We start from the raw sequence: 26,457 nt of genomic DNA on the forward strand, positions 1-26,457 counted from the left end.
TTCGTCCCCCAGCCTGTAGTGATACCAGGGATTGATATGACCCAGGTGCAGCACCTTGGTCTTGGTGTTCTTAAACCTCATGTCCAAAAGGAGAGTTACAGAAATTTTTGAGAGCGAATTTATTGTTTATTGTTGTGTTAATGTTTCTAATACAGCTCTGTGTATGAAATACACACATAAAAAGGGAGTGCTTTGTTCAAAATTTTGAAGATACATTAAAAGAATTATATCTCTAAGTATCTAGAACCTAAAATAAATTAAAATAAGGCACAAGACATAAATACATAAAGCCACGAAGAAGGTGATTCTTCATGTTCCTAATGGAAGTGCTTTAACACCATGACTTTTATGTCTGATACTTCTACATATGCCTACAGTTGTAATGGCTCAGTTATAATTTTTGACCTATATTTATGTGAATCTTATATCACAGGGTTTTAAATTCACTCACATTCATTTCCTTGGAAATACACTTAGCTTTTCTGGAGTTTGCTTCACAGCTGTTATGTCTTAATACTAAACTTCAGCAGGTTTTTTTTTGTTTTTTTTTGAATACTTTAAAAATATTGATGCTTAGAATTTAAATGGGATAGGAATGAAGTCTGGGCTGGGACATCATTAAGAAGGGGAATTCAGAAGACCTGGGAAAGAATAAAATGTATTACAGCTTCTCTTTTTAGCCTCTTGGCATTTTAGGATATACCATTTTTTAAAATTTCTTTAGAAATGAAAGTTTTAAAAAAATATTTGAAAACCCAAATGACTTTGGAAACTTGAGAAGTGGCAAAGATGCACTTAGGCTGGACAAGCTCAAACGAGATCTCACTACAACAGCTCTACAATAAGCAGAAGAAAAAAGCAAAAGCACACAAAACCGGGTGAAAGACCATGTAAAAATCCAAACATATGATACACAAACTATGTATTTAAATTATATCACCCAAAAATTACCACTTAAACATTCCTTCACTTAATGAAAATCTTCAACCAAATCCATATTTGCCAAACTGGTTATTTAAGGTTTTGAAAATGGATCAGCTGAAATGGCAAGAGAAATCTTTGATATTTAAAATGAAGTGTGACTATCTATACCCTTCCACATTGTGGCAATTCCTGAGGAAATTGTAGTGGAACTAAATGTCACAACTTCATTAGGTGTTTTCTCTACAAACCCCAGAGAAAGAGAAATATTTAAAAGAATTCTTTCAACTTTTTTTCTTGTTTTTTAGATTCCTCTGCTAATGAAGAGAACTTGGAAGGAAAAATGTATCTCAGCTTTAATAAAATATACTTGTAATACTTCTAGTGCTTATAAACAGAAATCATTTCACAGCTCTTTATCTTTGAAGTGACAGAACACACATTAATCCCAGTTTGAAAATGAGGAGACTGACAAACAAAACAATGATTTGAATTATTTGAATGAATAACTCTCCTGTTTTAATAGCAGGACCATATTGCTTCTCTTATCAGAATATCATGTAGTAAATTAATTTAAGGACTTCAACATAAAAATAAAAGTATTTTTGTAATTAAAAACAAATGTGTTCACTTTAAAATAGACAATACTGCTAACTTTAGGCATGTTCAGATTCTAGCATTATTAGGCCTCACTGATATTTAATTATTTTACTTCATTGATAAAAAACTCACAATATTTTTTTGTTTCCTTGGTGCATGTAAATGCCTCAGAAGTTTGATGTAGGATACATACAAATTTTAAGTAATTCTATAAGGTAATGCAGTGCATCAGAATCAGCAGAATCAGATTTAAAGCACTTTTGTTCACATTTAGAAGCTTTTTTTCTTTAATGAAATCTCTACAGTAAATAACTCCAAAGCTGGCACACAATGTATAAGAGAGATAATAGTTAAGCACCATGAACTATCTTTCCTGGAATTTTTGCTAAATGCATTTCAAGTGAGTTAGAAGGTTTCTGGGGAAAAAAGAGGCATATACACAATTAAGAACATACACAAGTAAATATGCACAAGTACATACAATTCCAAAGTAACTTGGTCTTCTTGCACCCAGGAAGTCTGATTTGTTTCTTTGACTTTTGACCTGGGGATGATCCAGCATTTCTTACTGTTGGGGTTCTGATGGAAAATTTGCTGTCTCAGTCTCCATTGAATGGTTATCTCAAATTATGTTGTAATGGCAGTCTCTCTCTTTTTTGTCACCACCTACCATCACTCACACACAAATACAAGGTTTATTATCATCTATTTCCCTGACACGTACAATAGAATTTGTGGATTGATAGTGTGAAATAATTTTCAGACATCTGTTGTTGGTTTCTAGTTCAATCAAGGTATTACTAAATCATGTAAGTGAAGTGTAGACATATTTATTTCACTGATTTCTGTGTGTGTTTTGATAAAAGATGAAAGCACAGCATTTGCCACTTGTTCTGTCAATTGTTCTCTGTATGAATATATATCAAAAAGTACATACATAGTATTTTTAATATAAATCTGATTTCCGTGATTTGATTATTTATACTTATGGCATTACTATACCATAAGTATATAGTATACTATATTACTATATTGCACATTATATTCTGAGACAACTACTTTAGGATTCACATTCTCTTGGAATATATTATCTGGGAAAAAGCTTGCATCTAAATTTCAAATTTTAAAGTTAAAGCTGATAAAATTTCTATAGATAATAAAATTGGAATCCTTACTCAGAGGAGCCACAGAAAAGCTGAAGACTTGTGTAATAATTTTTTGTAGAATGAGGATTGTTTTTCTTTACCTCTTGACAGAAGTTAAATGTTTAATGCTGTTAGGTCTAAAAACAACAAAAGAAAGCATTCAATGTTTTAATCAAAGTTTAGAAAAGTAGAAAGTAAGTAAACTATGTGAATGATATAAAACAAAGTAACATCTCTTATGGTCAGATAGCTGGTAAATTTTAATGAACTATAACAATACATAAAGTACTGTTACGTGGCCTAATGAATGATTTTTAAATGACAAAGTGATCAAATATAAGATGTACGCAGAATCATGGCCAGTCCTGTTTAATATCTTTATTGGTGATCTGGATGAGGAAATCGAGTGCACCATTAATCAGTTTACAGATGACACCAAGCTGTGTGGGAGTGTTGATCTTTGGAGGGCAGGAAGGCTCTGCAGAGGGATCTGGACAGGCTGGATCATGGGCCGAGCCCAGTGGTGTGAGGCTCAACAAGGCCCAGTGCTGGGCCCTGCCCTTGGGTCACAGCAACCCCAGGCAGTGCCACAGGCTGGGGCAGAGTGGCTGCAAAGCTGCCACAGGAAAAGGCCCTGGGGGTGCTGGTGACAGCAGCTGAGCGTGAGCCAGCAGTGCCCAGGTTGCCAAGAAGCCACAAAAGATCAGTGGTATCCTGACTTGTCTCAGCACCAGTCTGGTTAGCAGGACCAGAAGAGTGATCTTCTATTGGTATTTGGAACTGATGGGTGGCTCCACCTTGAATCCCGAGTTCAGTTTTGGGCCCCTCACCTCAGGAAAGACATTGAGGTGAAGGAGTATGTCAGGAGGACAATGAAACTGGAGAAGCCTCTGGGTAACAAGTTCTGTGAGCAGACGCTGGGGGACTGGATATTGTTTGGCCTGCAGAAATGGAGGCTGAGTGGAGAACTAATTGTCCTGTAAATGTCTGAAAGGAGGCTGTAGAAGCATAAATCTTGTTCTTTTCTCCCAAGTAACAAGTCATAGGAGAAGACAAAATGGCCTCAAGTTGCCTCCAGGAAGGTTAGACTTGATATTGGGAAAAAATTTTCCCAATAAGGCTTGTCAAGCATTTGAAGTGGCTTCCTAGGGAAGTGATGGAATCACCATCCCTGAGGCTGTCTAAGACGTGGTGCTTAAGGAGTTGATTTAATTGAGGTTTTGGCAGTGTTGGATTAACTGTTGGACTCGGTGAACTTAGGGGTGTTTGCCAAACTACTCTGTTCTATGATGCATATGAGTCTACTTAAAGTAAGCACTAATTTCTAAATATCCCAAGAAGTTAATCAATATATTCAGCAAAAGCAAATGTAAAGCTCAGCCCCCTGCAGTGGATAAAGCATAGACAAAGAACAGGTCCGGCACAACTGCTTTGGAGCAGCAGAAGATGCCCAGGGATGGCAGGGTTGCCTTCAAGGAGCGGGACTCCAAGGCAGCAATGAAGCCACAGCCCCATCACAGGCTGGACTACCAGGTTACCACCAGCAGATCTGGGGAAAAATCCTGCACTGTGTCTGAGACCTGAGTGCTGTATCCAGCCTACGGCTTCTTTGCACATGACAGGCATTGACCTACTGTAGGGACTCCTAAGGAGTCCCTCAAAATGAGATATGGACCCCAGCACAATCTTGGGTCACAAGAGGCTCCAGAACTGTGTCTGTTCATTCTGGGAAAGAATAACATTGTGGAGGGCCCTTTTTTATGTGTATGGATACCTGGTAGAAGGGAACAGAGAAAACAGAGCCAAACTCTGCCTGATATTGTTTAATGGCACTATTAAAAATAAAAATATATAACAGAAGAAATAATGGCTAGATATTGGAAAAAACTTTTCATTTAAGTGTGATTTTCTTCTAGTATAAATAGCTCTGAGAACTTTGGAATTTTCCTCCTTGGAGATGTTTGAACCTAACTGACTGTATTTGAGGAGCAGACTGCTTTGCCTCTCTCTAATACTTTCTTGGTGGTTGAGTGTTGGTGGTACAGCTGTGGGAACAGAACACCGCTGCTTGCTCAGAGACATGATCAGACATTACTTTCCTGAGCAGGATACTTACACCTGGTGAACTACAGTTTCCTTTCCAGTGTTTCTATTGCACAGCCAGTTTCCACCCTTCACACTCACATGAGCCAAGGCCCAGGGGCTGTGACCAGCCCAGGCACAGCACCAGAGTCCCAGGAGCAGGACATTCAGGCTAATCACTAGCGTACTGCATCTGGCTGGATCTCCAACATCTGTGCTCTCTTGGCTCCACTGCAGCAGAGCATTGGCTGCCCATGGATGTGTGTTGCTAGAGAACCATTGCTTTTGCTATCCACCACACTGTATGTCAGGCAGCAGGCATGCACTAATAATGTGGCTCTAGGCCAGTCTCTGTGACTCTCCCCCCAGCTAGTGCCAGTCAGCTGCTCTCACCAAGGTTTCTGTCACCAGCAGCTCTCCTACCTCAGATATCTTAATGAAAAGCAAAGCTCACACTGTTTATGTGAAAAAGTTTTTTCTACTCTTTATTTGCTTTCCAGATCAAAGACCATTTATCCAATCAGAGAGTGCCAATTAGTCAATCTTTCCTTCACCTCAACAATGTTTTCAAGATGGTTTCATCACATAAGGACAAAAGCCTAGGTCTTTGACTCTAATAAAAGGACAAAAATCTTTCTTGTCATAATCTACCTGAAATATATATAATGGATGCAAATAGTGATGAGTATAATTTTCCACTATGAAAAATAATGAATTATAAATGTAAGAGACAGTCAAAAGAAAGGAATTCTGCTGCACAATAATTTGTGGGGGTTTTGAATTATATATTCTTTCAGGGAAAGGTTTATTTGCTCCTTAAAAGGCATCAGGACAGGTCTGGGTTGAGGAAAATCCAAATTTCAGTGGTTACCAGTGGGATTTAGAGCTTCATTTCATAGCAAACAACTCTGAATTGAATACAACAGCATTATGAACCATTCTGCTCACAGTTCTTTTCATTCTGCACCTGTTTGACAAAAAATATACAAAAAACTCACACTTCTCCATTAACTACAATAATGTCATGAACTTTTTCTTGTATGCTTTTTCCAAATGCTGGCTAACCTATTTACTACATTCATAAATGAAAAAGAGGTTTAAATATATTACAAATTGGACAACACTGACTTTCTTTACCTACAAACTGCAAATAATTTGCTTTCACACAGAAAAATGTCAAGTTTATAGCAACTCCATAAAAGCCAGTTTTTTAGTTTCCAGCTGTCCTAATGAAGATGTAAAAGTTTCAGTCTTCTGGACTGTTGTTTGCTCCTCATAAATGAACAAAGTGATATATTACATGTTTCATTAAATACAGTGATGTCAAATGTGTTATTATTGTTTATTCACAGATGAGAAACACGTACTCATTTTACGGTACAATCCACCATTACATATCTTTCTCCTTCAATTGATACAAGAGAATGTAAGAAGATGTCCTAGTGCCATAACCCATTAGAGTGTAGAATTGCTCCAGAGCTCTCTTTAATGTTTGAGATCACAATGGAAGAGTACTGAGAAAAATATATATTAAAAATGCTTTTACTTTAGGAGTGAATTTTTTTTCTTTGAGTTTGATTTGCCAAGCGCACCATTTTATAGTAATTCAAACATTGAAGCTCATCACCAAGTGAAATACATTTTTAAAATGTATACAGCTAAAAGGTTTTTACCAAATATTTGTGCATTTTTCCAGTATTTGTAATTCTCCAGTAAAAATTATAATCTGATGCATGTTTAGAACTAAATTTTTACTTGATACTTTTCTCTGTTAATTGTAAGAAAGCAAGCTGTGACATGCGAATCTAGCAATTCAGATAAATTCAATAAACAGACTAGCCTGTTTATTGACTTTGATTTCTTAAAAACAGTTTTTTCACAAACTTTCACATACAACATAAAATACTTTAAGTGAATCTAAGCCTTCAACATTCACATTCTGTAAAACAAACTTTCAGAAGACTAATCATTAACCCCTTTGTATTAGAAGTGTATTTTTGCTTCCAATTTGGAGGTCCAAAGCATTGGTGTAACTACAAGGTGCATCAAGAAAAAAATCAGGCTTGCAGTTGTGAATAATGAGTAGCAGTTACCTTTATACTCCTTGACTCTCAACTCTTATTCTTTTCCCTTTAACTATTCTGTTTCATTCATCTAAAACATTTATCTACAAATCTACTACTTTTATGATGTCATGTAATAAATTTTCTCATTTATTAAAATATAAACAAACAGAAATATTTACCTAAATAAGAAAAAAATCAGTCTAGCATCAATGGTTGATATTTTCAATAGTTGCTTTAGGAGTACTGCATGCCACCTGTCAATATTTATGTAATCCAGGTACTTTGGTTTATAGAAGAAATAAAAATTGGGTTGACTCTAACAGAAATTTCAGCTGTTAAAATTATTTTTCCAGACTTCACAGTAAAAAGATTTTTAAAAAAATTCATTTTCATATACAATAGAACACCTCCATGGATTGAAATGACAAAAACCAACCCATTTCTTGCTACAACCTAGGGCACAACAAAAGGGATCATAAAATACTAATCTATTCCACAGTCTCAAGAGAGACTGGGTGGTTCACATCTGCAATTGATTCTGATTCTTCTCATGTCCTTAGAATTTCTACTATTTTATTACTAGTTTGTCTTCTTATCCTAAATGATAACAAAACTCAGGACAGTTAGAGTCCTTTAAAAGTTTTATACTGTGTAAGAGGACATCATTGCATTAGGTTTAGCATAAATCATTCTTTTACAAGGTTAGATTTCAGTGACATTAATTTAAGATCTTTAAAAAGAATACTGTTTCTCAAAGTATGATTTTTTTTCTTTTGTGACATTTCTCTCTCTCTTTTTTTTTTTTTTTTTTTTTTTTTTTTTCCTATGTAGAATAGGTTTCCACTGAAAACAACTTAAAGACATAATGGCATTGTTACATACTGGCCTAGACAGGATTACAGTGCCGTATTACACTAGGCCGTGGAGCAAGTGATGGAGATTCCTGAGTATTCTGGAATGTGGCTAAGTGGGAGAGCTCTGAGGGTTGTGATCAATGGAGTAGAATCCAGTTGCAGGCTGGTGTAGTTGTGGTGTTCCCCAAGGAGCAATGCTGGATCCAGCCATATTCATTTGTCTCTCAATGACATGGACAAAGTGATGAATAGTACGCTCAGCAAGTTTGCTGATGAGGTGAAACTGGGGGAAGTGGCTCGTCCACCTGAAGTCTGTGCTGCCATTCTGTGGGACCTTGATTGGCAGGCAGATTGTGTGGAGAAAACTTCATGAAGTTCAACAAGGACAAATGTCGGGTCCTGCACCTGGGGAGAGAGAACCTCAAGCACCAGTATAGGTTCAGTAGAGAGTAGTTCTACAGAGGACCTGGGACTCTTGGTGGATCACAAGTTGAGCATAAGCCAGCAGTGCCATTGCAGCCAGGACAGCCAATGGTATTCTGGGGTGTATCAGGATGAGTGTGGACAGCAGGTTGAGGGATACCAACATCCCTCTAGTTCACAGAATCACAGAAACACATAATCAGTGACAATCCAGGTTGGAAGGGACTGCAGTGGGTCATCTGTCCCTGCTCAAGGAGAGTAATCTCAGAGCACACTGCACAGGAATGTGTCCAGATGGTTCTTGAATATCTCCAGTGAGAGAGACTTCCACAACCTCTCTAGGCAATCTGTTCCAGGGCTCCGTCACCTCCACAGTAAAGTTCTTCCTCATGTTCAGGTGGAACTTTCTATGCATCAGTTTCTGCCCACTGCCTCTTGTCCTGTTGCTTGGCACCACTGAGAAGAGCCTGGTCCATCCTTTTGGTTCCCCATTTTAGATATCAATGCACATTTTGTCCCTTCCCAAGGCTGAACCAACCTCAACATGAGATGAGGTCAATTGGTTTGAGCATGATGCTAATAAAGCCAAGGCCATCCCTGGATGGGCAATTCACTGAAGGGTTGGGCTCCATGATCCTTGTAGTTCAGGTCGCCCAGGGAATTTTTGAGTCTCCCTCTCTGGAGACATTCAAAATCCACCTGGACACAGTCCTGTGTGACTTTGCCTTGGCAGGGAAGTTGGATGATCTACAGAGGTCCTTTTCAACTCAAAATATTCTGTGGTTCTGTGAAACATCAAAACTGGGATGTTAGTATAAGCAATACTAATATAGCTACATTTATAAATGGACATTATGAAGGGAACTACTATGTTTAAAAGGCCAAGTATCTTACCACTCATTCATCTCATGGGATGACTTCTTCCTCCTCCTGTGAAACTCTAAATAATGTATTTTCTTAAAAATATTTAGGTTGCAGATTTCTTTTTGCTTGCAGATTTGATGAACTTTTAACTTGTTTAATTTTTTTGTTTGTTTTTAGAAGAATGGAGTCAATTTTCTGCTAGTATAAAATAACATTATAACATTTAACTGGATTCTGTAAATTGTGGAATCAGTTAGGTTTTATATCTGTTCTTTCCAAGTTCCACTACTAAGTTTATGTCATTAATTCAGCATGGCTTTTTGTCTTGCATCAAGTGAGATTATTATTTTGTTGATTTTACCAAGTATTTTGTGGTGTGTTTGCTGATAAAGATGTATTTTTCATAGTTAAGATTTGCAGAGGATATTTGGAAGGTGATTTTAGACTCACATTTGATATTTAGTGATTCTAATACTCTATATTCCATAAGTTATCTGAATAAACCAGGATCTTTTAAATTCTTTACATACATTGACCTTATAGTTTTTGCAGCTGCTTGGGAAATGGATTAAACATAAATGGAGATCTGTGTGATAAGACTATATGACTATTCCAACATTTGAGAGTAAAGCATGTGGGAGTGGCCTTTCTATATGGTCAATTAAAAGATTGTGATGATGTTACATCTTTTTTCTGCTTTGTGTGCAAATTGATTCAATAGAAAAAAAATCCTGCAAAAATATCAGATGAAAAAGTGCAGTTAAAATATTATATAAAGGTGAAAACAGTCTGAAGGCAATGAAGTTTTAAATTTACTTTACAAAGAATTAATAAATTTGAATTCTGATGACTAACATTTTTACATAATTGAAATTCCACCACAGTGTTAACTCTAAAAATTTATTCTAATTGGATGATAGAATCTCTAAAGAACAGCTTCAAGAACTGAATAGGATGTAAACTGAAGGCTTAGAACATACATTATAATTGCATATTTTTATTTTCAATAATGCAATTAATTTTATTACTCAGTACATAGAGAAGTCCTGATTCATAAATAACTCATGTTACATGACATACTGTTGCTAATACCATTTTAGTTCTTTATCTGAAAAGAGACATTTCTGTTTCTTCCAGAGCTGCCTTTTCTCTAATAAGTGTCAGATGACAGTATGATAACAACCTCTAACAACCATCCATGCTAGCATCTCTCTTGTACCTATTAGTAGCAAGAGTTCACAATACAGTTGCATTCAGTTTTTACATTAAGGAGGTTTCAGCAGTTCTTCTTCAGCTACAGGTTTTTATTTTGTGAGTCATATTTAAACCAATAAAAGTGTTCCCAAATATATTTAAACTAAAAAAATCTCCCTTTAGTAGTTTCAGTTGATATCTTTATGAATAAGTAAAAAAAAGGACTATGTTCAGTTCCTGTAAAGGTAATTAGCATGTTATACATTTGTTAATAAACTAATAGTCTCCATTTTAGCATCACCTTAAAAAGACAGTAACATAACTGGTATCCTGCACTTCTTGTGAACATCTGCAAATTTAAAGACCTAGACAACAACATGAGAAAAAATGAGTAAAACCCAGCTTTTTTTCTAAGTACTGTTGGACTTCATCCCTTTCATGTCAGAATATGTTTGACTTCCCTGGTTTCAATTTGTTGTTAAAAATGCTAGAAAGATAAAAGATGAAAGATGTTAGAATAAATTGATATGAACCAATCTTCCTCCGAAAATTATATAGAATCTCTCCAGAAGTGCTGACCTTTGTTGTCTATTTAAAATCAATTGCATGGTCATAGGCCTATAAAGAGGCTTTTGTTATTAAAGTGTGGATATTTACAATACAACATTTAAAGATACCTGTATTTACATTCTTAACCCACAATACAGATTCTATAGACATTTCTGAAGGAATGTAAAACTAAAGTGACAAGCCACCTGCAACTTTGACTTTAAAATTACCAACATGGTGCTGAAAGCAAATATTAATGTCAGTGCAGCTTGAGGAAGATTCATACTGTTTATAAATGGTGATAATTATGAGAGAATTACTTTTGCTGAAATGTTTTTTTATGTTTTTGACTCTGTAAGTCCAATTTATTTACAAACTGCTCAAACATGATATTTTCCATGATGAGAAAAAAAGGAAATATTATATAATTACAATTTCATTAAGGGGGATGTAGGGTGTACTATTACATTCTTTTAAGCAGACCAGTAAACTGTGGATGAGATGTAGCCACCAACTGTTTGAAAAAATTACTTTCAGTTAACAAGGAGTCATTATTAATCATTTCAGCTGGAGAGTTCCACAGGGGGCTGTTTTGGCCATGCTGTTTTTCAGCATCTAAAAGAAAAGAGATTTGAATGACAGAAGACACCATAAGCTTTAAAAATCTCTGGCTGATGGATAGCTGGGCCAGATTGCAAGTGCTCCAGAGGATAAGATTAGAATTTACAAAAATCCTAACAAATTATAACAATTTATACAAAACAAAAGTGTGCAAGAAAAGTACAAGGATGCCATGACACAATGCACATATTAAACAAAAATAATTGGATAGACTGCAGCAACACAAAATTTTAATGTAGCGTAATATTAAAATTTTTTTACAACATAGACAAATTCTTTAATAAATCCCACACTACTGCTTGTTGCGCCATCAAAATTTCACGACCTGTTTAAGCATACCATATCTCCTTTCCTGATTTCTCTATGCTCACGGTACTGCTTTTAAAGGCAAGTAGTGAAGGGGAAAGTGAGGATTCACACAGGCAAATAATAACATACTACAAGCTCTGTGTCTGAACATCATCAACACTGGAATCAAAGAGCATCTGCCTTGAAGGTCAGGTATAGCCATTCCAGCATATAAACATTCCAGCATAGAAACAAAAGGAGCTAGCAAATTAACACAGCAAGGAAAAATTAGTCTGTAACAGAAAACTTTGGACAGTATTGTCATGTAATGGATACAGGATCTTTGCTGTAGTAGGGAATCCCAAACTGCAATGTTACGGTGACAAGACTGGATGGGTTTTCAGTATCTGCCAGGAAATGTATATGTGTTGTAATTAATATAATCTCCATAAAACAATTGAATTACATATGGGTTTGTGGTTTTAGGCTTTGATATATGAACACCTGTATTTACTTATAAACCAGAATATTCCTTCATGAGAACTAGAAAAAGGATTCTATAATTTAATGGAACTTTTTGATTTCTTCAGGAGGCATTTTTTGTGTCTTATGAAGAAATGTTATGAGATTGACAAAGGTTATGATTCAGCAACAATAGAAAAATCTTGTGAAATGTCTACTGTCGGAATATTGCAAAAATTAAAACACACAGATCAAACATAAAATTGGGAATAATAACATTTGGCATTTTTTTTAAGTGAAGGAGACACAGATATCGGGAAAATTACAGAGCAGTCCTAAATGCAATGCATTCCTACTGTTCTTATATTAGGTTAAACTCAAATCTGTTTCCAGTTTTGAAAGAACTAGACAACACAATATCTATGTAACTATTACTGATCTCTTTTACATTATACTATTTTTCTAAAAATCTAAGAAATGGGAAAGGATCTTGTATTCATAGAACAATAGAATCATTAAGATTGGAAAAGATCTTGAGGCTAATCAAGTCCAACCTTTCACCAAGCACTGCTATGTTCCCCACTAAACCATTTGCCCAAGCACCACACCTACATGTTTTTGAACACTTCCAGAAATGGTGCAGCCTTGAGCAACCTCTTCCAATGCCTGACCACCCTTTCAGTGAAGAAATTTTTTCTAATCTACAATCTCCCCTGATGAAACTAGAGGCCATTTCTTCTCTTCCCCTCTCTTGTCACCTGGGAGAAAAGGCTGATGCCCCACCTCACTACAACTCCCTTTTAGGCATTAGCAGAGATCAGTAAGATCCTGCTTGAGCCTCCCTTTCTCCATGAAAAAAATTTAAGATAATTTAGACGTGCAAAAATAACTAGATATTGGTGCAAAAATCTAATTTACACTTAAACAAAATGTTTAAAATTTCTCTTTCATAGTCCATTTGGAACACCCTTAACTTTTAATTTCGTCCTCCTTTTGGAGTAGGTATCTCAGGATGCTAATAGTGGGAGTGAAATAAAATTTTGGACAATATTTTTCCTAGGATTGGATTTAAGATTTTTCAAATCTTTTGATACTTGGCAAAACCTTTGCAAAGAAAATTAGAATTAATGGGCGATAGTAATACACACTGTTGAAATTCCTTCTGGAATTTGTCTTCATATTCATCATCATAAAGTAGAGGAAATTATTTTCTATGCTGAATTATAAACAGTATTTAAAATTCTCATTGCAAAAATACCTTTGAAAACGACATTTTATTCCCTTCCCTTTTTTTTTACCTGATCTGTTGAAAGAAAAGTACAGAATCATTGTCCAGTACTGAGTCATCATGGAGTGATAGTCACTGCCTGGTAGTTCATACGGTGCCTTTAAAAAGGAGGAGGTATGAAAGGACTTTGAAAACGAAATAGTCTACTTAGTTAATGAATGTTATCAGTGGTTTTTACTGAAGTGATAATCCGAATAGAATAAAGCATTTTCTTATTATAATAGCCTCTTTATTGTTTTCTAAAGTTGTGATGATTGCAGGTTTGGTGAAATTTAAACAATTTTATAAAAATAAGCTTTAAAAACTTGACAGTTGTTGAAGAAACATCCTGTAATAGTGGAAACTTGCTAAACATTTAAATTATTGCAGAATAATGTCCTTGAGTTATGTGCGCAAACTTAGAGAATAAATCACTTTTTATATTAAATAAAACCAAATTACTTCCAGGAGGCAGAGTTCCTGTTCTCTTTAAAGTACAATTAATTTCTGGCAATACAATACAATGAACTATCTTATTGATATTTTCAATTCATATAGAAAGAAATAATGTATAAAAATAGCATTTTCATCCAAACCTGAGAGTGTATAATTAAAACTCCCAAGATGATTTTACAGAGCAGGCAAGTTTGTGAACAAAGAGAGTTTTTAACTTTTCCGGATCAATATTTTAGTTCACAGCAGAACCAAGATTATACTTAACAATTATTAGCATATAATTTCCCAATTTTAACTACTTGCGGGGAGGCCTTCTCTGTAAGGATCAGAGTGCTGCCACAAATTAATTTTGTAGGGAAGGTAGTAATATAGAGGGTTTTTCACCCAATTTCAATTCTAGGTAACTTTTTTTCCTCCAGTTGGTTAAAACTAGAGCAAAATAATCTAGCGTAATTGTCCCCACAGAGATTCAAAATAATAAAATAGAAAAAAAATTGTAGAGACTTAAGTTAATTTAGACACTTAAGACAGTGCTTTCAAAGTATATTTAGCTTGAGAGGTATGTTTTCACTTGCACTGTGATTCTCCTATCAGATTTCCTATACTGCTGCTGTTCTAAGACAAGGAAGGGGAAGAGAAATAAAAAATACCAAAAAATTTTTGTGAGAAAAGGTTAAACTATTAAAATAAGATTTTTGTTGGTTTGTTTGGGTTTTCCTTGCTTTTTCCCCCTAGCCAAATAGTAACAATATTGCATGATGACTTCTGCAGAGACAACAGACAGCAGGTTGAGAGACCTAAGACTAAATGTATTTTTATGGTGGGAATTCTGAGGTTTTAAACTTGAAGACATTGATGAGGTTCTGCTCAATTTTCCATGATAAATGTTCAGCTCAAACCCTAGTTAGAAACTAAAAGCAAAAAACTAGACTATTTTAATATAAAGAAAGGGTAAATAGATATATTTTTATCCTCATATTATTTTTTTGAATGTGTAAAATCCTTTGGGAAAAATATCTGCTAATCTTTGAGCCATGAAACCAACCCCAAACCAACAAACAAACCCAAAATCCAAGAGCAATCCCTCAAAAACAAACAAACAAACAAACAACACAACCAATATAAAAAAAAATTAACCAACAACCAAAAAACCCCACAAATCTAATTTATATAATGCAAACACCATGGAAAAATTGTTAAAACTTGGCAAGACTGCAAGAACTGAATGGATAATCTGTTAAAAGGATGTCTTGAATCGTTTTAAGATTACAGAGGCATACACGCTTCCGCCAAAGCATGGAGATTACCAATATAGTATCTTATATTCTCCTTTTATATGTTAATTATCATTAGCATAAAACTAAAATAAATTCTATATTATGTTAATGTAATTTTTCTATGTATCTTTCTTTTCTACTATCCAAAGAGGCACATTTTTATTTTCTGTATTTTCTGATATTTATTTACCAGATTTTAAATTTTGAGCATTAATCTTCATTAATGTTGCACTGGAAAGAGAAAAATGCCTCTAGAAAAAAAGTTGGAAAGTAATTTGCTGTAGGAAAATCAATTTTAGATGGTTTTTATTAAGCTACTGTGTAACCTCAAACCTTATTAATGGAATAACCATGGTTATAGTATTGATAATTTTAACAAATCTAAGCAATTATAAAGAAATGCATCCAGTTCCATGAAATGAATGTTAATTCAATGATGAATCATTTGTATTTGATGATCATAAAGGAATTTGCTGCACTAATCTGTTTTCTTCCTCTGCTTTTATAGAAAGCTTTTCCTCTTTGCATCCCCATATTTACAAACATCTATGTCCAATAGTCAGTCAGAAATAGTCAGATCCTATTGCTTCTACACTGATGTATTTTCATCAGTCGTCACAAAGCATTCTGACCCCTTTCAAACAGGAAAATATATCCATTTTTATTATTTTAATTGTTTTGATTTCTCCCTCCTAGAACTGAAATCCTAAAATATGGTCTGATGTTTTTTATTACTTTCAAAACATAAAAGTAATTTGTTTTCCAAAGGAAATTTTTATGTTCAAATAAACTTCTCAAGTCATAATTTAAATTGCTCTGGTGTGCCGTCAGAGTTCTTCTATCCAGATGTCCCTGGAGTTTACTGGTGTCCACAGAAATTCACATATTTTAATTTCCAGGAGAGAGCTTAAAATTGATTTTCTTCAAAACACTGTTGGGGTGTAGGGAGAGGAAGATTGAACACACTTGAGAGCTTAGGCTTTTATTGGGCTGCTTTTCTGACATAAAATGTGCTTCTTTCAGACTGTACTATTTGAGGCTTAAGTCAATTCATATTCATGTAGCGTATATGTAAGTTAATTATTTGTGGTTTTTACAAGTATTGAACAAGCATTCACTTGTTTTGTTGTATATGTAATGTCTGACTATTTATTGTCAGTGGTGATAGAAAGCTTTTGATTTGTGTTTTTCAGATCTCAGGATAGAGTTGTTTTGATTGTGTTCCAAACCTGCAAGCTCAGGGTGAGTAATAAGTTTTGTTATTTCTTTATCCTGAATTGGAATGGTTCTGTGAATAATTGTTCTCTACCATATGATCATATTTCGTCACACATAAAAAGCCCAAAGAAGTCCCACCGAGTCTGTGATAACATCAACCAGTAATATCGGTGATTAATTAATCTCTATTTATTTCAAGATATTGTGAGGAAGAAGTTTTTTAGGCTTATCTCATAACAATAAAATGAAATTGTTCGTGTTTTGTTTGTTTGTAGTATTTTAACATAGTTTGACTGAAGGCATCATTTCATAACTGTACTTCAATGCACTATGTGTAATTTGAACATTTTGCATTTTGAGACTTACATTAACACAGTCATCAAAGAGAAAATGGTGTCATTTCAGAGAGAGAGAGATAACATGAACCAAGGAGACAACAATCTGCAAAATGACAGAGGTTCTCCAGTTGTGAACTGCATTTCTGTACATTAAATAACTGGTGAGAAACCCTCTTTTAGGAGTGAATCAGGGCCAAGCAGCAGAAAACAGTAATACAGCCATGTGACAGGTTCTATCAAAATTATTTCTTACTGTCAGAATTTTTATCTTACAATGTGAGGGATAAGACAGATACCTGTTGTAATGAAAACTAAAATGACTGAAAACCTATGGTTGCCATAAATCAATTTTTATGCTTTTCCATAAACTTAAGTTTTTTGAGAAATGTTATGTTTACCATTAAGTCAATTGAACAAAATACAATGATATTTAGCATGTTCCTGAAATAATTTAATAAGTAATGCAATAAAGCTATTGAGACAAACAAGCCTAAACAGGTTACCAGAGTATTCTCCTGTGTTTTAAGCTCATTTCATAATATTAGACTTAACAAAGTAAAGTGCTTGTTTCATAACAAGGGACAATATGATTAGCATGCAATTGAGATCAAACTCTTGAGTAAACCTTATTTGTACAACACAAATAGCTGTCATACTGTGCATAGATGGGCAGCAAACAGCACTTCTAGACAGTGGAAACTAAACCCAGGAGAGCAGATCTGTCAGCTTTGCTTTGTGTTTCCACTCACTGTGTGAAGGTAGTAGGTCAGTTTTTCCAGGTTGCTACTTTTGTATGGAGTTACAATTTTTTATGGCATATTTCTGTTTCAAAGGCTTCTTGTGAAAGCCTATAATTTAAAATTTTGTATTATCAATTAAAAAAAAAATGTAAAATATTCTTCCTTAATATTTAGGCAGCTCTGGTGGACTTTGTTTTCATTTTGTTTCTGCTGGTTTTCCATGACTTTATTTCTTGTTCTTTTGCTCAGTCCTTCAGAATGAGATTGATCATTGCTATCCCAAAATTCTTTATCAGTAAGCAAATCTACTATCATCAAAACTGCTAACTGTAGAGATAATGCCTTGTGAAGTTTGTTAATTTCTGGTGGTTGAGGAAACACTGTCAGCGTTTAATAAAAATACACTGAAGTCGCTGTTAGAGAAGTCTCACTATAATTCTCGTATGTTAGTTAATATATGATTCCTGGTAACATTTTCCTCTTATGTTTTGACAAACTGATGATATAAAATACATGCAAGCATATATGTGTGTGTTTATTGTGTATATTAAAGCTTGATTTTCAAAGAAAGTATACAAAGACAATGGTATATCATGGTTTGAGGAGCTTTTATTTTACAGAACTTTTATGGGTATGAATACAGGAGGCAGCTAAGCTAACTGCATTAACTAATTGATATATATAATAAAATTATGGTAAATTAACAGGGAGGAGGATTTGATATTAAAAAAAATAATACAAATAGACCTCCCCAAGCAATACAAAAGAGAAATCATTAACTTTTGAGGGAAAATCCAGGAAAAAACCTTCAAAAAACCAAAAGAAGAAGAAAAAAGCCACAAACCCACAAAAAACCCAATTTGTCTCTTTTTTAAATTGGATCACTTAAGTTCAGCATAGCTAGAGCAATTTAAAAATGCATCTGGTAGGGATTTAATATGTAAGAGGGCTCTTTTCCAACATTATCATCTTACCAATCTACTTAAAGTAGAAAGATAAATAGTCTAATTAATTCCTTGCTTGAATTAATAAAGTTCAATTATGCCTGTAAAGCATGGGATTCTCCTCAGCATTATTTTTAAACTGTATGTACAGCAGATTTTTACCTTGTTTTATTGGAATGAAATTTATGTACATAAAAGTGATCCAGCTGACTGAAGTAGAACAGAGCAGCAGAACAGTAGAACAGACAATGATAGAGACAGCTACTGGGCATTAAAGAATCCTTGAAAAATTTGGATCAAAACCATGCTTGGTTGAGTTAGAATTTTAAAGAAAGGTTTGTAGTATGCCTGATTTAATAATTTATTATAATAACTCTAAAAACAGGGCAGACACGCAAAGCTAAGAAATACTAGTACTGATTTTCTAAATCTTACTGTGTTGTTTCACTTTTTTCTGATAATGATGTTATATTATGTAGATATTTAAGAAATATTACCCAATAAATAAATCATTTCAAATGTCTTCTTCACTTAAGAATTACATGATCGTTCTCATGGAGATTTGAAAAAAGGAAAATTAGCTGATAGAGAACTAATGGATGAAAGTAAATTTTTCACTGGAAAATGAATACCAGAAAACTTACCCAACCTTATGTCAAGGTCCTGTCCATGCCAACCTCTAATGGCAGTACTTATATTTTTATACAAAAGAAATAAATAACAGTTAAAAATAAATAAATCTAAGTAAAAGAAAGCACCCACAAAAACAAAAGCGTAAACCCAAAAAACCCCCATTTTTCTTTGCTCTACTTATTTTTACCATTTTTTCTAGTTCTCTCATAGTTCATTTATGACTTTTTAATACTCCTTTTATATACTTTTTTTATCTGTTGCCTCATGTGATTAAAAAAGGAAAATAAAATTTCAGGGCTATGGCAAATTTTCTCAAAAAATCTACAAATCAGCAACTTAAATTTGCAAATATTCCTTTAGAAGCAAATATTTATTTAAAAAATATACAGTAAAACAAAACAGAAAACATCAGTTTCCTGACACCTTGTGGATGATATGAGATGATATGAGTCTGTAAGGGGTAGCATGGACTTTCAGAAGTTTTGAAGGATGTGTCTCTCCACTCAGGATGTTAAGCAACTGAATCAATTCTGCTAATTTTCCATAGTTGTCTTTTTCACCCTTTTGAAAGCAGTGACAGGAAGGAAGTAGACATGAAGAGTGGGCTTGAGTCTTATTGTACGTTCAGCTTGTGATGTCTAGTTCTCCAAACTGACACTTATGAAAATAATTTCCATCAATCTGTGTGTGTGACAATATTTCATCATCCCAGAAATACCATAATTTTAATTTTTTATAACTTCTTATATTTTTATATGATCTAGAAAATCAATATAATAGCAAACACCTATTTTTCAATTTTAAAATTAATCTTTTTGAAGACAGACTTTGGAGACATAATCTCAAAATGCCATTTAACATGCATTCCTCTGAGCGGTGTATCACAAATTATCAGATATATTTCTATAAGTATGCTTGTATGTTAGCTGGAAACACCTTGACACTAGTTACTGCATTTAACATTGTATTTGGAGAACACTTTACTTCTGATTGCTCATTTACATATGAATGGATGAAAATAAATACAAATAAGTATGGACATATATATTTAAAAGCCTATTAGTGTTCCTGAATGCATTCAGATTTGATCCTCTATAGTCTCTGATTGCATTTTTGCTTTATAGATAGACAAGTATACATGCATACATAGAAATGTGTATTTATGCATTTCCAATGTGTAAAGTAGTATTTTCCTAAAAGCACTGTAAAAGTACTTAACCACTTGTTCATTTTAATGTAAATTTTTAGCATAAGTGCAATAAAACATAGAAAAGTATTACAGCAAATTTGTCTTTTAATAGTTTTCATCCTGGGTTCACTAACGTGTGAAAAGTTATGGACAGATTTTTTGCATGTCATATTATGGTAAAAGTAAAAGGTTGTATGTAAATTGAAAGTAAGTTTGGGGGTTCTTTCACTGTTCTTTTCTGGGTTTTTTTTGAAGTCACAAAAGATAACTCCTTCTAGAAAAATTCTATCTTTCTTAAATATTAAAATTTATCACCTAAAAAATTATTTATTTTATTTGAAACACCAAATAGTCACTACATTAGTTTTTTCATTAAGGAATAGGACCGATGCAAGTTAACCAACTTAGATAAAATGTGAAATGGAAAACAAAAACCCATTACACTGAAAACACTTTCTTTTCCTAATAAGGATACTTGGAAAATATTGATTAAAAAGTCCTACCATGGCCACAGCCTAGGGCAAATTATCATTAGAATGACAATATGCAATCTTGTTTATATTCTCTTTTTTACCTCTGAGACTGCCATTGCATCTCTTGGGAGTATGATTATTTCTGAAATGTAAATCAGCTTTAAAAGAAAAGGTAGCTTGAATCTAATTTTCAGATTGATAGAGCTAAACACACAATGAGAGTAAATCTCTTCTAATGTAAACCAGAGACAACATTATAACCCTCAGGGTTTTTCAATGGTGATTATATCCTGTTCTTTATAAAGAACTTTGGTAGTTTTCAGCCTGTGATTACTGTCTCTTGTAACTGGCTTAAGGGATAGGACTTGTGGACAAGAGACAGGGCTTATCATATGCAGCTGCTAAGGAAACAAATTTGGTTGAATCTAAAGGAAGCTAAGCAAGGAAGAAATACTGGTGGTATACATCTAAATGGGCATAAATTTTGGAATCATTTTCTCCAGTTAAATTATTTAAATTATTTGATGGGTGGGAGACATGGCTCTCCTTTGACATACTAGAAATCACTTGTAATGGACACAGTAGTGGGTTCAATTATCAATGGATTATTTGAAATATTCTTAGACTGATTTTCTAAAATATCTTTGAACTTTATCAATTCACAGCCATCCCATTAAACACAAATTTTTTTGGTTGTTTTCAAGATATGGGAAATAGGAAGAAATATTTTTAACTTATTAGCTTGTATTTATAAGCTGTATCAGTATCTGCATATGTAAGACTAGAATTACTCCTTTTTTACAGAGGGTGTGTAATAGGAAATGTAAATTATAAGATAAAGGTAAAATTTCCTCTTTCATCCAGCCCCTAACCTTATTACAGAAATATGAAACAGAGAGGACCTAAAATTCAACATAGCAATAAGTTTTGCTTTTATATTAGTAGAGATCTCCTAACTCTCCAAAGGAAGATATTTCTCCCCAAGACCAAAAGATACTGTACAACCATTTTGTAATGCTGCAAGAGACAGGTCATCCTCAGGACAACCAGTCTCCCTACCAGGTAGACAAGGACATGGAGCAGCATAGCTTCCCCCTGTAATCCAGGAGAACACAGTTAGTGACCTGCTGAGCCACTTAGATGCTCTTCTTATGTCAATGGGACCAGAAAGTATCCATCCTAGGGTGATGAGGAAGCTGGAACAAGAGCTCACCAAGCTAGTCTCCATCACTATTCGTCATTCCTGGCTCACCAGGGAGGTGCCAGACAACTGAAAACTATGCAATGTGACCATCCACAAGAAGGGCTGGAAGGACACTGCAGGAAACTACGGCCCTGTCAGCCTCATCTTGGCATGGCCAGGTTATGGAACAGATCATCCTGAGTGCCATCACTCAGGACCTACAGAATGGCCAAGGGCTCAGACCCAACCAGCACGGATTTAGGAGACTGCCTGGCCAACTTGATCTCCTTTTATGACCAGATGTCCCCATCTGGTCCTCTGAAGAGGGACGTGTACCACTGGATAGATGGGCCAAGTCAAATGACATCAGTCCAAGTGCCAGGTCCTGCACTTTGGCCACAACAAACCCCAAGCAGCACTACAGGCTGGGGCAGAGTGGCTGGGCAGTGGCCAGGCAGAAAGGGCCCTGGGGGTGCTGGTGACAGCAGCTGAGCGTGAGCCAGCAGTGCCCAGGTGGCCAAGAAGGGCAATGGCATCCTGGCCTGTGCCAGCAATGGTGTGGCCAGCAGGAGCAGGGCAGGGATTGTTCCCTGTACTCAGTGCTGGTGAGGCCACACCTTGAGCATTGGCCCCTCAATATAGGAAAGGTGCTGAGGTGCTGGAGCATGTCCGGAAAATGGCAAGGAGGCTGGTGAAAAGTCTGGAGCACAAGTCCTGTGAAAAGCCATTGGGAGAGCTGGGGCTGTTTATCCTGGAGAAAAGAAGGTTCAGGGGAGACCTCATCACTCTCTACAGCTTCCTCAATGGAGGGTGCAGCCAGGTGGGGGTTGCCCTCTTCTCCTAGGTTTGGATTGGATATTAGGGAGACATTCTTCATAGAAAGTGTGATTGGACTTGGAATGGACTACCCAGGGAAGGAATGGAGTCACTATCCCAGGAGGCATTTAAGACAGGATGTGGCACTTAGTGCCATGGTCTAGTTGATTCTGTAGTTAGAGAATCAGTGATACACACTATATCCCTGAAGTAAATTATAAAATTACATTACAGATTAATCTGAAACTTTTATTTCAGTTAAGAGTAACCATTTATTTTCTGTTCTTAAAAAAAAAGAATAAAAGGGGAAAGAAAAAGGAAAGAAGGGAAGTAATGATGCTTGAATAGCTTTTGGGGTTTTATAAATCTGCAAAATATTCTTCTAGATTTTTTTTTCAAAACGTATTAAAAATACTTCTATTAATGTTTGTGGCCTGCAAATTAAGTCCTTTTTCATGCACTTCTAATGAACTTGATCTTACTTGAACTTCTCAGTCAGGTCAAAATACTTTATTTGCGTAGGCATGCAGGTATTTATATCTTTCACATGCATTATTTTCACTGGGCTTGTACAAAATCCAAAAAAAATGAGTCACAAGTTTATGCTACTACTTTGCATAAATTGAAAGGAAGATGAAATTTGCCTAATAAATATCTAAAGAGCTTTATAAATGCTATATGCAGTATTCAATTTACTGCTTTACACATTGGAAACTAGAATTCAATCCATTCTGTTGTGTCTTTTATTTTCTCTATATTTTATATTTGTAATGAAAGCAGAGAAATGGTAACTTTACCCACTGCACTACTGGAAGTGTTGTTAAAGCACAAGTTTATCAGAGATTTCATAATTTAAAATTCACACTGAAAATAGAGAATTGAAAACAGAGAATTAAAAATAGACTGAGTGTTTAGACAGTTGCTAGGCTATTGGACACATGCTTCAAATGATAATGTCCTGTCTTTTCATCCTCATGTAGCTTCTGCTCATGAATGAAACAAATTTTCCCAGAGAATAATCTTCTTGAAAAGTATCTCACAAATTGTCAAAAATGGTGGACCTATAAAGAGTTGAGCTGAAATCTGGACAATATTTGTTTGAGGAAGTTGCAAAATAAGCAAACTTTTTTCCATTTCATACACAGTTATGGTTGGTTTTCAGAAGTTAAATCAGAAGCTGTCGTGTGAAAATACATGTCCAACAAGGCATTTTCTCAATACTTACTATCCCTGAACAAATATTGGACAAAACCTGCATTTTTTTTTTTTTTCAGGGGAATGTATTCTTTTGAGTGTGTGCATGTGCATGTTCTGTTGATAAGTTTTCCTGAATCTTTATGCTCAGTAAGATATTGTATAGAAATAAAACCTGAAAAATTGCATAACGAAAAAAAACCCTTATACTTGGGATGATGGGTCCCACAAAAGCATTTCATTTCCTGGACAGATGGAGGACAAAATTCTTAGTGGTTCATTTTCAAAGATTTGTCCAATAGGTTACTCACATTCATTTGGGAATTGAGTACAGTAAAATGTGATCTCAACTGAGTATTTCAAAATTTGTAGGAGAAAATCACAGATCATGTAAACAAATACACAACTAACTTTACTATTAGTCCTAAACAAAAGACTGTTAAATTATTTTAATTCATAGCTCTAATTAAGAATAGTTTTTTGAATAGATGCATCAGACCATAAAACAAAATCTAAGCCAGGTCAAAGATTCAGCTGTCTCAGCGTGACTTTTCTAGTGGTGCTTGGCTGCAAAGATTTAAGTGATTTTTCTTCTGCGCTAGCTTCCATCTTCTGTCAGTCTGACTGTCTGTTCCACTCAGCTCACTGTATTACACTGAAATGGAAAAGTGAGAAAGGACAATGAAGAAATCTGAAAACACTTCAGATCCTTATAATTTTAGATTTCATTACTGAGTAAAGTTTCTAATGTGGCAAAAAATAGTAAAGTTGATCTGTGGCAAATTCAATCAATCTTTTAAATACAAAAAAAAATTCATTTCAAAAACGAAATTCCATAGAAATTTTAATCTCATTTAAAATTTAAAGTGACTAGGGAGGAGAAAAATAAAGTACATGTCATGTGTTGTGTATTTCTAGCGGTTCCTTCCAGTACAATCTCTTCCTTCCATCTCTTCCAGTCCACTGGCATCTGCATGGTGATAAATTGCTTGCAGCACATCTGAATGTACAACTTGAATAGGTGTACGCAGCTTCGAGGATACTATTTTCTTTTTTGTTTCTCCCTCATGACATATTAAAATTAAGGAATTTATATACTATGATTTGCCCTTTTGAACTTTGATAACCCTCTCAATGTTTATCAATGTTTGTGTCTGAACTGAAACTTGGTATTTATTTAGACTATGTGTATACTCAGAGACCAAGATTAACCTTATGCTGGATCATTTTATCAATAATGAGGAATTAGGAGAAGAAAATAGAGGTAGCCTGCATTCAGAAACAACATTGATGTGTATTCATGTCTGCAAAAGTCTTTCAACAAAAAGCAGGTAATTCTAGAGGTAATAACAGAGGAGATTTCATTGGTGACTGGGTGGAATTCAACACCCCATATGTCTGCTTTACATGACAGATTATTAATAAATTGCCACTGTCATCAGGAAATACCAATTGGCAGTGACTGCCCTTTCTGAATTAAATTTTTAGAAGTATATTCTTAAGTATTCTTGCTCTCTAATACACTTTCTTTTTGTGCAAACCATTTACTTTATGCAGAAAATACACTTAGTTCTTGTGCCATATAGATTGAAAAAAAATACATAACAGGATAGTAGCACACAAATCAACTTTACTCATTTTGCTGTGCAGAAAATGAGGACTGGAGAAGATAGAGCTATTCTTGTACCTGGACATATGGAAAAGGTTATGGGAAATATTCCAACTCATAGTAGAAATCAGACTTCTCTAAACAGAGAGACACAGGCATATTGTTAATAAATTATAGGGTTTTCATACTTTAGAGGTTTTTTACTTGCTTCCAAAATCACTGCAAACCCCTTTGATGATCAATCACAGTGAAAACCTCATAAAATTTCCATTAATCTTAGATATAGGTTATACACAGGTATACTCTGGATAATGAAATATCAGATAATCCCTTCACCAAGAGTAGTTCTTTATGAAGTAAGGAGTGAAATTATTGCATAATATGAACAACATATTGTTGCTTTGATGCCTATTTTGTTGCATATTTATGGACTTTGAGAAGATTTTCCTATGTAAGATATACGCCTTCCGTCTTCAAATTCCAAAATATTTAGGGTGAAATAGTAGGATTAATATGCAGTGGATCACATGTGCAAAAGAATCTTCTGTGAGGGACTGCCTTGGAAGAGAGCAAGCAAAAGCTTCATCCCAAAATGAAATTCAGGCTACATTAATTAATTCATCTTAAACTAACCAAAAGCATAGATGCAAATGAGCATATATTTTTCCCTTTTTCTTTTTCTTTTTCTTTTTAGTTTTCATTTTCATTTTTTCTTTTCTTTTGCTTCTTTTATGGTTTTCCTTTTGTTTTTCCTTTTGCTTTTCCTTTCTCCTATGCTTTTCCTTTTGCTTTTCTCAATTTCAGGTACAGGATTATATGATAGAACTGTAAAAGAGCAAGATTGGGCCACTGTCAGAGTATCATCTGGAACTGTTTTACTTCTACGTGAAAAATAAATTGCTCTGTATGTTTAAGGCATTAGTTCGTATCAGCTCTTCTACTCATAAGGAGAGAATTGAAGTAATTTTCTTCCATCTATATCTCTTTTTAATTGTATGAAGATCTACAATAACAGTAATATAGGAATGTTGAAGTTAATCTAATTGGTAGG

General features: G+C 34.6%; 1 protein-coding gene across 36 annotated transcripts in view; it reads left to right on the forward strand.

Annotated features, from left to right (window-relative positions):
* PTPRD (protein tyrosine phosphatase receptor type D) overlaps window positions 1–26,457 on the forward strand; it is a 1,169,657-nt gene that overhangs the window by 460,308 nt on the left and 682,892 nt on the right. For all 36 annotated transcript variants that reach the window (XM_058043168.1, XM_058043170.1, XM_058043166.1 and 33 more), the window contains exon 6: window positions 16,263–16,311. The gene's annotated coding sequence lies outside the window, so the exon portion shown is untranslated. The remainder of the gene's footprint in view (window positions 1–16,262; window positions 16,312–26,457) is intronic.

Source organism: Melospiza georgiana, chromosome Z, assembly GCF_028018845.1.
Source record: "Melospiza georgiana isolate bMelGeo1 chromosome Z, bMelGeo1.pri, whole genome shotgun sequence".
NCBI classification, from domain to species: Eukaryota; Metazoa; Chordata; class Aves; order Passeriformes; family Passerellidae; genus Melospiza; species Melospiza georgiana.